This window comes from Salvelinus sp. IW2-2015, linkage group LG36, assembly GCF_002910315.2.
Source record: "Salvelinus sp. IW2-2015 linkage group LG36, ASM291031v2, whole genome shotgun sequence".
Lineage (NCBI taxonomy): Eukaryota > Metazoa > Chordata > Actinopteri > Salmoniformes > Salmonidae > Salvelinus > Salvelinus sp. IW2-2015.
The window spans coordinates 15,603,562-15,617,905 of NC_036875.1; the positions used below are offsets into that span (position 1 = coordinate 15,603,562).

The 14,344-nt window shown below is 43.3% G+C and overlaps 1 protein-coding gene across 1 annotated transcript in view; it reads left to right on the top strand.

The window, feature by feature from the left end:
* Positions 1-14,344, top strand: part of tns1b (tensin 1b) — a 215,572-nt gene that overhangs the window by 167,363 nt on the left and 33,865 nt on the right. The window lies entirely within an intron of this gene.

The following is a 14,344-nucleotide window of genomic DNA, read 5'->3' on the forward strand; positions in this document are numbered from 1 at the left end:
GCTGTCTCGTCGTTGTTGGTGATCAGGCCTACCACTGTTGTGTCGTCTGCAAACTTAATGATGGTGTTGGAGTCGTGCCTGGCCATGCAGTCATGGGTGAACAGGGAGTACAGGAGGGGACTGAGCACGCACCCCTGGGGAGCTCCAGTGTTGAAGGTCAGCGTGGCAGATGTGTTGCTACCTACCCTCAACATGTCTCAACATAAATGAGATTACGGGTGTGTTCAGTTCGCTTGAACTTTTGCTATGCTGCGGAACGACTTGTTCTGAACGTCACATTTCCCCAAAACGTTCTGGTACGTTCTTGAATAGAATTTGAGGTACGTTTGCTCTGTTCAGTGGGTGTGCCGGGAAACGTGTTTTAAGGGCGTGCAGAGGGGCATTTTGAAGCCACAACCTAACCCCTCCCCGTTTTTCAACTGGTGGTTCAGTACAGCACCGGTTTCGTTGAATTGAACGTACTATTACGTTTTTATGTACTGAATGCAGCCCATATGACTCATTTGAGCCCCAACATCAAAATAATATATAGTCCGTCTTATCAACAGATTAATCTAAATCCTCCTTTCAGTCAGTATGAAGAGATATTTCCTATGTTCTCATGATCTTATGTGAGAGGTAGTTTGACATGGGTGAGATTGATGGAGGTAAGGTGTGTCATTGTAGGATTCAGCAAGGGGTCTTCTAACATTCCTTAGTCTTGTTTACTATCAAACTGTCACTTCAACTACCATATTTGGCTATTGCACAACCCACAACATTTCTAGAATAGTTGAGGGTGAGAGGGCGATGTGTGTGTGTGTGTGTGTGTGTGTGTCCAATTATAACACAATCTCCTCTGTCGCCAAGTACACACAGTCTCACACTCCTCCACACTCCTGTGTAGGCCTTTGTGCTGTGCGTCGTAATAGGGGGAGTGACAGAGCATGCAGAATGTGTGTGTTTTAGATCCTGCTCAGTGGAGACAGATGAACAGGCACTGAGCTGCTGGGAGTTGGTTAGTTGTGTTACACTCTCTTCTGTTGACATCCTCCAATGGTCAAGACTGGACTTGTTCTACCAGATCAAAGGGCTGAACATTTGACTGTAGAGAAAACCTGTACAAACAACAACAACAAAAACAAGTGAGTAGTGAACTACATGTTTAGTTCTACGGGGAATGACATGGGGAACATTGTCCTCACTTGACAGACTTTTGAATTACTTATTGACATCGGGCTTCTTAATCGCCAACTACTTGGTGATGTTTTTGTACAAGTGAGTTTTTGGTTTAGTAGGCTACGTACTGTTTGTGTCTTTACAAGCCTGTGTGAGTGACAGCTTCTTTTGAATTCCGATTTTGTCTCACATTTCTTTAAAATGAAAAAATAAGTTTGTTTACTCCGGTGGTTGTTTTCAGACAAATATGATTCAACTGAATGCTGACGTAGAACGTTAACATAGTCATCTAACTTTGAATGTGGAATTTGGACTTTTTGAATGCTTATATCAGGCAAAATTAGATTGAGACTTAGTCCAGCTGTACATAGTGCAACATCTGAACTCATAAATCGAATCAAAGTAAACTTAATTGAAAGTGCATTTTAACATCACAATAAGATAGATGTTACTTAGAGTGCTTCTCTCCAAAACATTGCTGGAAGAAATTCTCATCTTATCACAGCATAATGTATTTTCTCTAATGACAACCATTTACAGTTAATCCCGAACTTTACTTAAGTTTGCTATTGTGGAAACGTGAACGCTTCGTGTGCGCGTGCGTTTGTGAATAGTGTTACAATGTTTATTCTCCATCTCCGGGGCTTACATTAGTGGTACTAGTATTACATCACTGTCTTCTGTTGAGACACTGGAGGTTGATGTAGGCTGTAGAGACTGGAGGTTGATGGTAGGCTGTAGAGACTGGAGGTTGATGTAGGCCTGTAGAGACTGGAGGTTGATGTAGGCTGTAGAGACTGGAGGTTGATGTAGGCTGTAGAGACTGGAGGTTGATGTAGAGGCTGTAGAGACTGGAGGATTGATGTAGGCTGTAGAGACTGAGGTTATGTAGGCTGTAGAGACTGGAGTTTGATGTAGGCTGTAGAGACTGGAGGATGTTAGGTGTTGAGACTGGAGGTTGATGTAGGCATGTAAGAGACTGAGAGGTTGATTGTAAGGCTTGGTAGAGGATGAGGTTGATGTAGGCTGTAGAGACTGGAGGTTGATGTAGGCTGTAGAGACTGGAGGTTGATGTAGGCTGTAGAGACTGGAGGTTGATGTAGGCTGTAGAGCCTGGAGGTTTATGTAGGCTGTAGACACGCAGGATGTACAGTATGCCGTGTCTATGATGGAACACTGCTCCAGATGACTCATTACACACTTTAACATTATTGCTATTATAAACTGTTTACCAACGTAGAGCAGTAAAAATAACTGTTTTGTCATACGGCTGTCAGCCAATCAGCATTCAGGGCTCGAACCATCCAGTTTATAATGTACAATATATGATAGCTTGTTTCAACCCAGACTTCTCCTTTAAACAGCAGCATCTGACCAGCATCTCACTATGCAGAGCATTGTATCCTTCATCTAAATGTTTCTCATTAAGTCTCATTAATATGTGTGTTGTGGAGACGCAGTGTTTCTCAATCTCACAGGACACAGAGAGGTGAACCACCTAGCCTTTTCTTGCCTTTGTGTTGGAAACAGACCAAAACTACCCCGTCTCAGTCAGTCTGTTTGGGGCTTTGGGGATTCTATTGCTTTGACTCCAAACTCAGACGTTTGGGCCCCTGCCGTAACACTGTTTCCCCCCGCAAGGTCATTGTCCCCCCCCTATCTAAAATAAATGTTATGCGTCAGCCAGACAGTCACTCACAAAGTATAGACTACCAATCGCTGTCCATGGTGCTGAAATTGCGACATGTCTATGCGGCTGCCCATCGAATCAATGATGGGCTTTCTGTGGTGCCAGGTAGCCTATGGCTTTACTTTAGCTGATGGATAAATGTTTATTGGGAGGCCTATTTTGTTGTCATTTTCTCATGTTAAGCCGAACATTTCAAGAAGCTATACATGATGCCGCAAGGTTGCCATTTAGACTGCTGGCTGGTGGCAATAATGTAATTACTTGTTCAGTAATTCAAGTTGGAAATTCAAACATTGCAGATTGTATAAAACATTTTCGGTACAACAGCATACTAATCAGCAACCAATAGCTGTCCTGTATAGCTGTCCTGTATAGCTGTCCTGTGTAGCTGTCCTGTATAGCCTACCTGAACCTGCATGACATGAGCCTGCATGTTCTTGTCCTCTCTCCCAGCTTTGATAGAAAGATTTTGTGCGTAAAACCAGTCTATTAATGCCAAGTAATACAGTCAGTCCCCTCAAAACACTATCTTACTAGGGATTGCTTCATTATGTTGTGTAGCCTACTATATATAGCTATATACAGTATTTAGGTGTTATTTAGCTGCTATACCTTTCCTAAAAAGATAAGGGACTGTTTATATTGCAATGACAACTGAAACGGTGGTTCACCAGTATGAACAAAATCGCAAACCGCTTTTTTTGTTTGAGCCCTCAACAACTGTTGTCCGCTAAAGATGATCATCTGTTTTCATCTGCCAATTTATTGCCTGTCCAGTGTCCAGACAACCTGTCCCATAGCTTCCTATACAATTCATCTCTTTCCGTATTGAGGCCAGTGATTAAGGAAAATGCGAGAGGCTCAATTAAAGATGCATAACTGCTGTATTTGAAGCACCACTCCATTCTGCCCAGTTTCCCTGATGTTGCTATGGTAATCAAGCTGTTTTTAACCATCCCTTTAACTGCTACTTCTGTGGAGAGATCGTTTTCTAAACTCAAACTCATAAAGAACTACCTATGAAGCATTAGACTCTCGATCTGATATGAGCTTTTGAACACCTGAGTAAGCTCCACTCATTGCACTGGTGCCGTCATCGCCTTGACCATGGCATTTGTTCACCAATATCCCCTTACCTTCAATCAGTTAAATTATTGATTTTTCAAGGCCTGAGGCACTTTGATCTGTCACATTCTTGCCCAAGAAACAAATACTTAGCTTCCTAGTACATATGGAAATGAAAAAGGTTTATGAATGAATTTTTGGAGGGTTACTGTCAAAATTATTTATTACATAAATAAAAAATGGACATCAATGACAGGTGCATGGGCCCCCCAAGTTTGTGCACCCCCACTCCTTGCACACCTGTGGATTGGCCCTTGCGTAACCGACCAGGACATAATAATGCCCTCTAGGAGAAGACGACAGACACAATAGCATAACAAAGTGTCTTATGTGGAGTCCATTGTTCGCATTTGTCTCTGGTTTAGGGCAGAGCAATGGAGCCTTTCTACATTGAGGCACATGGAGCCTGATTGGAATAGTGTTTTGGAGGGTCGGGTCAACTGCTGGGTTGAAGCTAGGTCTCCTATTCTAGGACAGTTATTTTTTCATCTTTGATATGGTTTGGTGTTTTAGTGAGTGAGCAGTGTTGGGGGACATGCATGTCTGGCACTGGAGTGGCTAACTGGAGACCCAGACCGGTCTTAAAGAAACAATGCTACTGTTAGCCAATAGCTATTAGCCGTTAGCCACAGATGCTAATGTTTTATTAGCAGGTGCTAATGTGCATGATTGACTGGTCGCTCATGCTCACAGCTTGACTCCAGCTGGTGTCCAGACAGTCTCTCTCTCTTTCTCTATCTCTCTCTCAGCTCACGGTATAACACTKCTTGCCTTTGGGCTTAACTATCTCTGGGAAATGGGCGTGGGTGGAGGAGCGGAAAGGAGGACAGGAGGAGGAGGAAAAGAGGAGGATAGGACCAGCAACTCACCCTGTCTTTATTGGCCACCACTGTCTTGTTTCATTTTGACGCTCCCCAGGCCTCCTCTCCCTTCATACTGCACGGGTCACTTAGCCTGTTGAATAGGCAACCCTCTGAGCTGGGTATGGGTAAACACAGGGCTAAGGTTTACTGGGGAGGTTTGGTTACAGATAAGAGGTTTAGCTACACATACACAACACATACACAAACATACACCCACACACATGTGCACACACACACAATCATAGTAGTATGCATGTACTGTATGTTTCATCAATGTTACACTTTAGCCCTGTTTTAACATATAGCCATATGCACACACACACACACACACACACAGTTGTGTAACGTATTAAGTAAAAATACTTTAAAGTACTACTTAAGTAGTTTTTTGGGGTATCTGTAATTTACTTTACTATTTATATTGTTTACATCTTTTGCTCCACTACATTCCTAAAGAAAATATGTACTTTTTACTCCCATAAATTTACCCTGATCCGCAAAGGTATTCATTACATTTAGAATGCTCAGGCAGGAGGACAGCAATATGGTCCAATTCACGCACCTATTAATATAATGCGTAGTCATCCCTACTGCCTCTGGTCTGGCAGACTCACAAAACACAAATAGTGCTGTAATACTACTGTAAATGATGTCGGAGTGTGCGCTTGTCTGTCTGTAAATGTTCAAGTCAAGAACATCGTACCATCTAGTCTGCTTAATATAATGAATTTGATGTTTAGTGTTTACTTTTACTTTATTATTTTACCCAAGTATGACAATTCAGTACTTTTTCCACCACAGTACTTAAGTACTGTACATTTAAAACCCAATACTTTTAGACTTTTACTCAAGTTGTGTTTTACTGGGTGACTTTCATTTTCTATTAAGGTATCATTACTTTTACTCAAGTATGACAATTTTGTAATTTTTTCCACACACGCACACATACACACATCCTTTGGGCTCCTTGGGGGATTGCAACCTGACACTGCCATCATACTATCTTAATAGAGCCTTTGGTTATCTCGTCCTGCTCTTTCCTGTTTTCTGTCACTGGACATTATCTAACACAGATACACTTCACCCGCATGACAAAAACATCACTGTTTTATTTTACCAGGTTACACACAGTTACAGACAATGACCAACATGAAACATAACTTTTTCATCACTTCAACACAACATACAGTGTAAATATGAAGATGTGGAATCTGCTTCTTGCCCCCCTAACTGAACAAGGCCAGCTAGTCTGAGCCGAGGAATTAGTTCTATATTAGGACAATAGAAAGTGCTGATTCACCGCTCATGCTGCACCCAGCCAACAGTCTGGCAACACATACACACACCGCACAACACACACACCATACGACACACACTGCACACACACACCGTACGTACACCGCACACAGCCAATAGTCTGTCATGGCCGTGTCTCCCTCTGTCAGCTTCACCGCATAGGGTCCTTTGAATGGCTTAATTGCTGTCCAATGATGTGCCTGAAGTAATGAGGGACCACAGTTGAACAGGCTGGAGCCATGGAGGAAATGGGACTTTGTTTGGTTCTTTTCATGAGGAAATCGTCCTTTTTAGTGGAATGCCGGGCTAGATTGTCTGTAACTGGGTTCTCTAGACTGTGTGTGTGAATGGACTCAATTACTGCAAAGTTCAAAGTACTCTATTGGGCCCTATCACTATTACACAGGCCTATTTCAAGGGTAACTATAAGGGTATAAGCTATGTGCATGGAAATGATGCCTTTCAAAAGAGGACATGTTGACCAAGTGTACGCTCTTTGTTAGAGAATGAAGTTGATTTGAACAGCACTTAATGGGTCTGATGGCTTTGAGTAGGGATTAACCTCAGTCGGCTTCTAGGCAGGAGATGTGGAATGAGTGGCTGCTCGTCCTCCTTGGGTCCTCTCCAGACCACAGCCCCAGCCACGGTGAGCCGATCAAAGCATCGCCTCATATGGGCCTCGGGCTTTTCCCATGCAGCGCTTTGAGTTGAACGGAGCTTGATTGCTTTTCCTTAGACAAAAAACTTAATCCAGAGTGAAACCGTAGCTCTACATAGGGATAGACTGTGGCTGTGACGCATGATTGTGTACACATGTGTGTGTGCATGTGCGTGTGGGCAGATGAATACAGCAGATGAATACTGACTGAAGGTATCTGACCATTCTATAAGAAACCCCTTTGTAAAGACCTTGTCTTTCCAAACCCCAAACACGTTTTCCAAGTGCTGTCTCATAGATCTAGAAGGTGAGCCATCATTGATGTATTTTCAATGTCCTCCACTTTGAAATAAAGCCTCCATTAGCAGCGAGTGAGCTTCTTTGCTGACAGTACAGTAAGTGTTTCGGGGAGATACAGCAAGGCTTTMGACAGAGGCAAAGGCATGATGCTCTAGGGACTTACTCAGCAGAAGTCAGCTCCAGTTTTGCAAAGGCATCTGATTCACACAGGCTTCTGTCCTAACTTAAGTGGACTGGATTTAATCTACTGTAAGTTCAAAGCCAAATCTGTTCCTCACTCTGTAACCGTACTGTCCTCCCTTCTGATCTGCCCTTGTGCTTTTCAGTTACAGCGACGTTTCACAAAAACCTGCCGATGGCCACTGAAGGCCCAGTCAATAGTTCAGCCATTAACTCTGTCCAAATATAGCCTGTGCCAAAAACATCTCCATGTACAGGTAGGGATCTAAGTAGCCTGCTCTCTAGGGGGGCTTGGAATGGATTGGCTCAATGCCAAACTCTAAACTCCCTTGATTGATTCCATTAGTGCCCAAGGTTATGTTCTCACTGAACGCAGTCATCATCACAACGTTATTTTCAATGTAGCACTTGTGGCCAGTGGACCGTGAACCCTCCACAATAGTTCTGGTTTGTTTGGAAGTTGGAATGTACTTACACAGCATACCACCCCGGTATGCAGCATACCACCCTACATACCACTGCTGGCTTGCTTCTGAAGCTAAGCAGGGTTGGTCCTGGTCAGTCCCTGGTTGGGAGACCAGATGCTGCTGGAAGTGGTGTTGGAGGGCCAGTAAGAGGCACTCTTTCCTCTGGTCTAAAAAATGCCCCAGGGCAGTGATTGGGGACACTGCCCTGTGTAGGGTGCCGTCTTTCTGATGGGATGTTAAAAAAGATCCCATGGCACTTATCGTAAGAGTAGGGGTGTCAACCCCGGTGTCCTGGCTAAATTCCCAATCTGGCCCTCAAACCATCACGGTCACCTAATAATCCCCAGTTTACAATTGTCTCTTTCATCCCCCTCCTCTCCCCTGTAACTATTCCCCAGGTTGTTGCTGTAAATGAGAATGTGTTCTCAGTCAACCTACCTGGTAAAATATGGATAAATATATATATATCTTTTTTTAAACACACACACAATTACACACCGGGGTCAAAGGTAACACTGGTGGAGCATCTGGAAGACATAACCTCTAAACATCTGACAAAAATGTGGAGTTTTGGTTGGTTTTAATTCACATCCAAGTCAAAACAGGACATTAGAAGTATTAGCTAATTATGTCATAGCTTCTTCGCTCCGGGAGATGTGTAATTTGACACATTGTTCTCCTGTCACCAAAGGCAAATTTATATTCCAGAATGCCTTACCAGTCGTTTCGGGCTACACGTTCTCATCACGTTCAGATTATAGATTTGCCTTCGGGGATTGGAAAACTTTCTCACAAATAGATTAACTAGAGGGCTGGTAAATATGTTTTCGTTATATGGGATGTCACCTTCAGCGATGGGAGATCTGTGTAAAGGTCTCCCGGAGTGAAGAGGTTAGGAAGATAATAGTTAACTTCCAGTAGTTTGAGATGTGATCTCAGAGGSAGCATGATATCAAASACACACACACACACATCATGTGGTGACAAATACTTTGAGACAGACAGGTCATATGCCATGGCACGATCTCCCTGCTGGGAAATTAGGCAGAGCAAGGTGTCAGGAATGATGACAGGTCCCCTGCAAATATGGGTATGATCACACAGAAAGGCATTTGCCTTCTGGAGTGAGGGAGTCAAGAAAACACAGAAACAGAAATAGGGTGGCTGTAGATGCTCTATCTCTGTATGGAATTTGACCCCCCCCCCTGCTACTGTGGCTATCCTAAATGTAAGACCCTTAATATACAACTTGAGGAGGGAGAACTAAAGCATGGCTAAATCTGACCTGTGAGGATCTCATCCTAGAATAATCTTCAGCACTTACTTTATAGCTTAGAATAGTCTGCCATCGTCATTATTAACTCTGAGTGGACTGAGCAGCACAGAGCTGTACAAGGATGATGAATGATAATGATGATGATGATAATAATGCTGCTGATGATGAGAGAGAGGAAGAGAGAGAACATTGGACACAGAGGAGGGAGACCAAGAGAGGGGGACTGTCTTGATTCTGATTTGACATTATGTTGCGTACCTCGTGTTTTGTTGCTGCTGAATTTGCTTTGTTAGCGTATCAAGGTTTATCAGCACATGAACTAGTGTGTTGGCTAGTTATGCTTACTGCCTAGTCTAGTCTTAGTTTCATGTATGCTATCAGATTGGAAGAGAGAAGCAGTATGTTTGTTCTCTGTTCCACAATAAATCCACTGTGATATGCCTAAGAGATGGCTAAGTAAGATGGAAGCTCAAACAGAAGAGTTTGAGCTTAGTAAGGAAATATCAGTGCACTTTGTGTGTACATAACAAGACTAGAATGTGCAGAAGCAAAGGCAGTGTGTGTGCATGTGTGTGCATGTGTGCATGTGTGTGCGTGTATGTCATCTCATTGGTACCCTGCTTCAGATCAGATACTATTGAGCACCTCTTACTTTTACCTTCGTCTCTCTTTTCTGGTTCTTTCTCATCGCCCCCGCTCATCACCTTTTCCTTGCGCTTTCTTTTCCTTCTCATTCTTTCCTCCCAGCCCAATGCAGGGTGTGGTTCTTTCTTTCACAGGAACAGCTTGTTTCTATTCCCTAGTGCTGGCTCAGATAGCTAGTAAAATGTCAGTCATTGGACTTAGTGTCTCTTTTCCATTGCATGAACGTTTGTGACAGGAGCCAACATAAGGAGTGGCTCATTTCTATGTGTGGGTGGGTGGGATGTGGGAGGTGTACAGTAGTGTCTGTGTGTGTGTGTGGGGGGGGGGTTCTGTGTGTGTTGACTGTGGTTCGGTTCTTCCGTGTGTGTGTGTGTGTGTGTGTGCGTGTGCATGTGCGTGTGTGTGTGTGTGAGAGAGGGAAACAGAGGGAGAGAGAGAAGTGATGAGAAGTGATGTCACTCAGCCAAACACATACTATGGTGTGTGTGGCTGCCCCTCTCCCCACACAGACACACAGAGACTGTTGTAAAGGTTCATGGGACTTCACAGCAGAAGCTCACTTAGAGTAGCTTAGACAGGCAGCCAGTCACCACTAGTCCACAACTACAGCGCCTCTCACAACACGATTAGCCTCCTGAGCCAAGAGAACCCCCCCCCCCCTATTCAGCTCCGCAATGTTCTGCTCCGGGGGCTCCGATTTAGGGTAGCACTAGGGCTTTTCCCATATTCCTCTGGACTGTACCAACGGCCGCATTCACAAAGGTAGGGGAGCTCCTTTCACACTTTCTCTGTTGTGCTTTTGGAATTCCTTCTATTTTGTAACATCGGAAACTCACTGAAAGAAAGATCCGGAACCTACAAGTAACTTCCTTCCCAAGTGCTTTKCCATGTGTGTCTGTATCCACTATTAATACTGGTTGTTCAGGGATGATGTGTTGAGCTGCACCGGTTGATTTACTCTCGGTTGGCGGTTATGTATCACATTTGGATCTGTTGCCAGTTGTGTCACATTTGGCCGTAAGCAGGTGATTAAAAAAGGTGCTAAAACAGATCTACTCAAAGAGCTACTCATCTTTCAGGACATCTATGTCTGTAGGATATATACGTATGTGTGCGTATCCCATTTAATGTGGTCACTTGACCATTAGAAGGGACACTAAGAGGTAAATAAAGACATGATGATGACGCCTTTCTTCGGTTTTGCACCACAGTCTATGGGTTGAACTCTTCAGTCAGGGTCAGACGTCTGGGTTGAAGTTGTAGCTCAAGTTTTGGGAGACTTCACTGTGACATTGGTGTGTGCTACTCTTCTGTTTGCATCTGCCGGAGGGAGAACAAAGGTATTTATGCGGCCAACTGTGTCAGTTTGGCCATTCAGAGTGCAATATCTGTGACTTTCTTTGTGTGGTAGAAGATGTTATGTCTATTTTGTTCTTAAGTTATTTCTCTAGAACCTTCCAGACTCTCAGTAAAGGAAGATGTTGTTCACGGCAACAGAGTAGACGATGCGGAAAATAATCCCTTTTTCCAAGCAATGCTGCTCTTAAAGGAAGTCCTGGACTCTGGCCTAGGCCGGTGAAAGGAAACAAACAGGCTGTCGAGACATCAGCCTGAGTCTTGAAAGGAGACATAAAGCTTATTTAGTGCAGTTTCACAGGGTCCTTGTGTTTAAAGCTTAAAAGTTTGAAGTTGTTCAGCAAAACGCCAACCCCATTTTTACGAACTGAAATTATCATTGAAGAGATTCTCAGATCCCAGATTCAGATTGTACATTAAAGGGCAATTCCGCCACTTTTCAACATCATATTCATTATCTCCAGCACCATACCAGTGTCTACATGTGAAAATGGCGCCTTTCTATGATCTGTGGTTAAAAAGATAGTCCCCCAAAAAAATTCTCTGTGACATCACACGGTTGTTTTCAAAACCTGCAACACATTTATAGCCATAGGGAGGGTATTTTCTTGCCCCCCATGACACCACGAATCTCATAGTGTTTGAAAATCGCTGTTTGTAAAATGTAGAAATGCACTGTTTTCACATATGTAAGCACTGGTATTGTGCTGGAGATAATGAAAAGGAGGTTGAAAGTGGTGGAATTGCCCTTTAAATACAGGAGAATGATTAACATAGGACTCTGGGCTCTATTTTCGGTTGGCGTTAAGGCGGTGCTAGTGTCAAATGCATGTTCGTTTGCAATTTTGTCATGTAAAAACTGTCTCACTGGCATTTTCAAGCCCTATCACCAGTTTCAGTAATTTACCAGTCTTATATCAGCTTGCTTGCGCTCAGATGACGGGGTGAAAATATTTGAGGTGTGTCCTTAAAAACATGATCTGAAGTGCTAATTTCAGGCAGTGCTGATAGGGATATTTAAGACCAACCAAAAGCTGGTTTTAGCAGTAACGCAGTTGATTATGGCATGAATTGTGACAGCAGAAACGCAGACTATCCAGCCGTGACGCATACTGGCCATGTGCGCATGGAACAAGAGTAGCCCAATGTGCTTTGGTGTCTGTATACTTAATATTTATTTGATTAAAACCAAGCATAGCCCCTCCTCTCAACGAAGGCTTTTTTAAATCTACCCAATGGTGCCATTTTGGATGTGTGTAAAACCCTCCATAGTCTGCATTGTTTGAATATTTGTTTGAATATTATATGACAACAGGGAGAAATGATGGTGCCTGTAAGTATTTAAAACAAGTTGTTGTTTTGTTTATAATTTGATTAGAATGATTAGTTCTCTTTTTAGGCCTTATCAGTAATGAATTGAATCTTGCTTATTGACAACATTTGGCATGTCCATGCTCAGCCATTATGTAATGTACAATAGGCCTAGCCACTATATCAGTGTGAATGCTATTGAAGACATGCAATTACTTAGAACTAAATGGTTTTACGTTAACCTATTTAGCAAAGATGGGATAGGTCTAAGATGGGATAGGTCTATTTTGTTATTTCTGTTCATTTCTGTAAGCCATTTAACAAACTATAACATTGGAATTTAAGTTGATTCAAAGGCCATTTATAAAAGTCTGTAAATACACACAACCTGAAGCAACCGCATATTTTGCCATGGAGCACATTCTGATTGGCAAGCGAGTGGCCAAGCCTGCACACACTCATAACTTGTTATTTCATCAAAACCCAGCCCTTTCACTCCAACGCCAGCAAGTGTGCCGATAACTGTGATAGTGAAAATATCAAAGATGTCTGACTCACCCCTGAACCTATAGCATTACCGACTGCGCTTAGATTGACCATTACGTTAGGTTTGTTAAACTAGAGCACTTAGTCTGGTATAATAGAGGGAAAAAGTATGACCTTGCAGTGATTTATGGGCAACCCTGCAGAGAAGGGTGGGTCAACCCACAGAGACAGGTTCAAAGGTCAAACCAGGGCATTATGGTCCTCACCAGGTGACCTGTAGCATCTGGCAGGAAGTGGCTTCAGGGGACACAAGGTCAAAGGTCACATCACTAGAGTAGGTAGAAGTTGCACTTAACCACTGATACAGGGTCAGATGTTTCCTCATGTTTAAGGTTACATTTGGGAATATGATAATCTTACCCTAGATCTGTTAAAGGAAACGTTACAGAACCTCATAGATCAGCTGAACAACAACAACCGAGCCGGTCTATGGACTTTTAGAATTCACAGAGAGACCATTCACAGAAGGTTTTCTGAAGGCTTGTGATGTTCGCATTGGGTTTTTTAGAATGGCATGCTCTGTTTGTGCACTGCTGTTCCCAGATGTACAATCTGATTTGTATATCAGGAGATATCTCAGAAAACGTACACACACTGTCTCACACAACACACACACACCTACACACACACTGCTGTTTCACCCATACAGGCTTTGCTGTCTCGCCAGCCTGTAAAGCTTCATGGGAACTGTGTGGGGTGAGGAGCTAGAAGCTTAATCAGATATAACTTTTTGTCAATGCTCACTTCATGCCCTCTGATGGAGGCTGGAATGCTGAAATGTGCTGCTTTTTAATGATATGTTGTAATAAGAAGCATTATTCATTGAACTTCCATTGTCTTCCTCCAAGAGAGACTAAATATGAATCTTTGTATAGCACTGTTGGCGTTGTGGTTCCCAATGTGAGCTTGCATGGCAGGGCAGTTTAAATGTCATGCTGCATAGAGCCAGCTGCTGTGGGCATTGTGAAGAGCAGTTTGCCACTGGTAGTTTTAGGTGGTCATCCCCTTCACTGATGTATTGTGACAGGACCTGACCATAAGGAATCAATGGGAATAGTGTAGGGCGTGAGTGTGTGTCTGTGTGTGTGTATGTGTGTGTGTGCATTGCGTGCATTTGTGCACGTACAGTATGTGTTTGTCCACATTTGCACAATAGTGAATGGCGTACGTGTGATTTGGAGTTGTGTGTCTTTCTCTGTGTTTTTTGTCTGTGGTAGGAAATGTTTTGCTTCTATTCCTAGGGGGCAGGAAAGGCCTTCAGGGCTTACTTACTCAGTGAGGCAGTTTTTCCACGATGACTCAGTGCTTCTGGATGGGGCTCCCTCTACCTCTTGGGAGGTCCCCTGGACAGGGGGTGGGGCTGCCCTGTGTGTGTGTGTGTGTGTGTGCATGTGTGCGTACGTGAATGTTTAAGTGTAGTTAAGTGTAGTTGTGTGTTCCAGGATGATGTACCAATGATCCATTGCTTTTCTC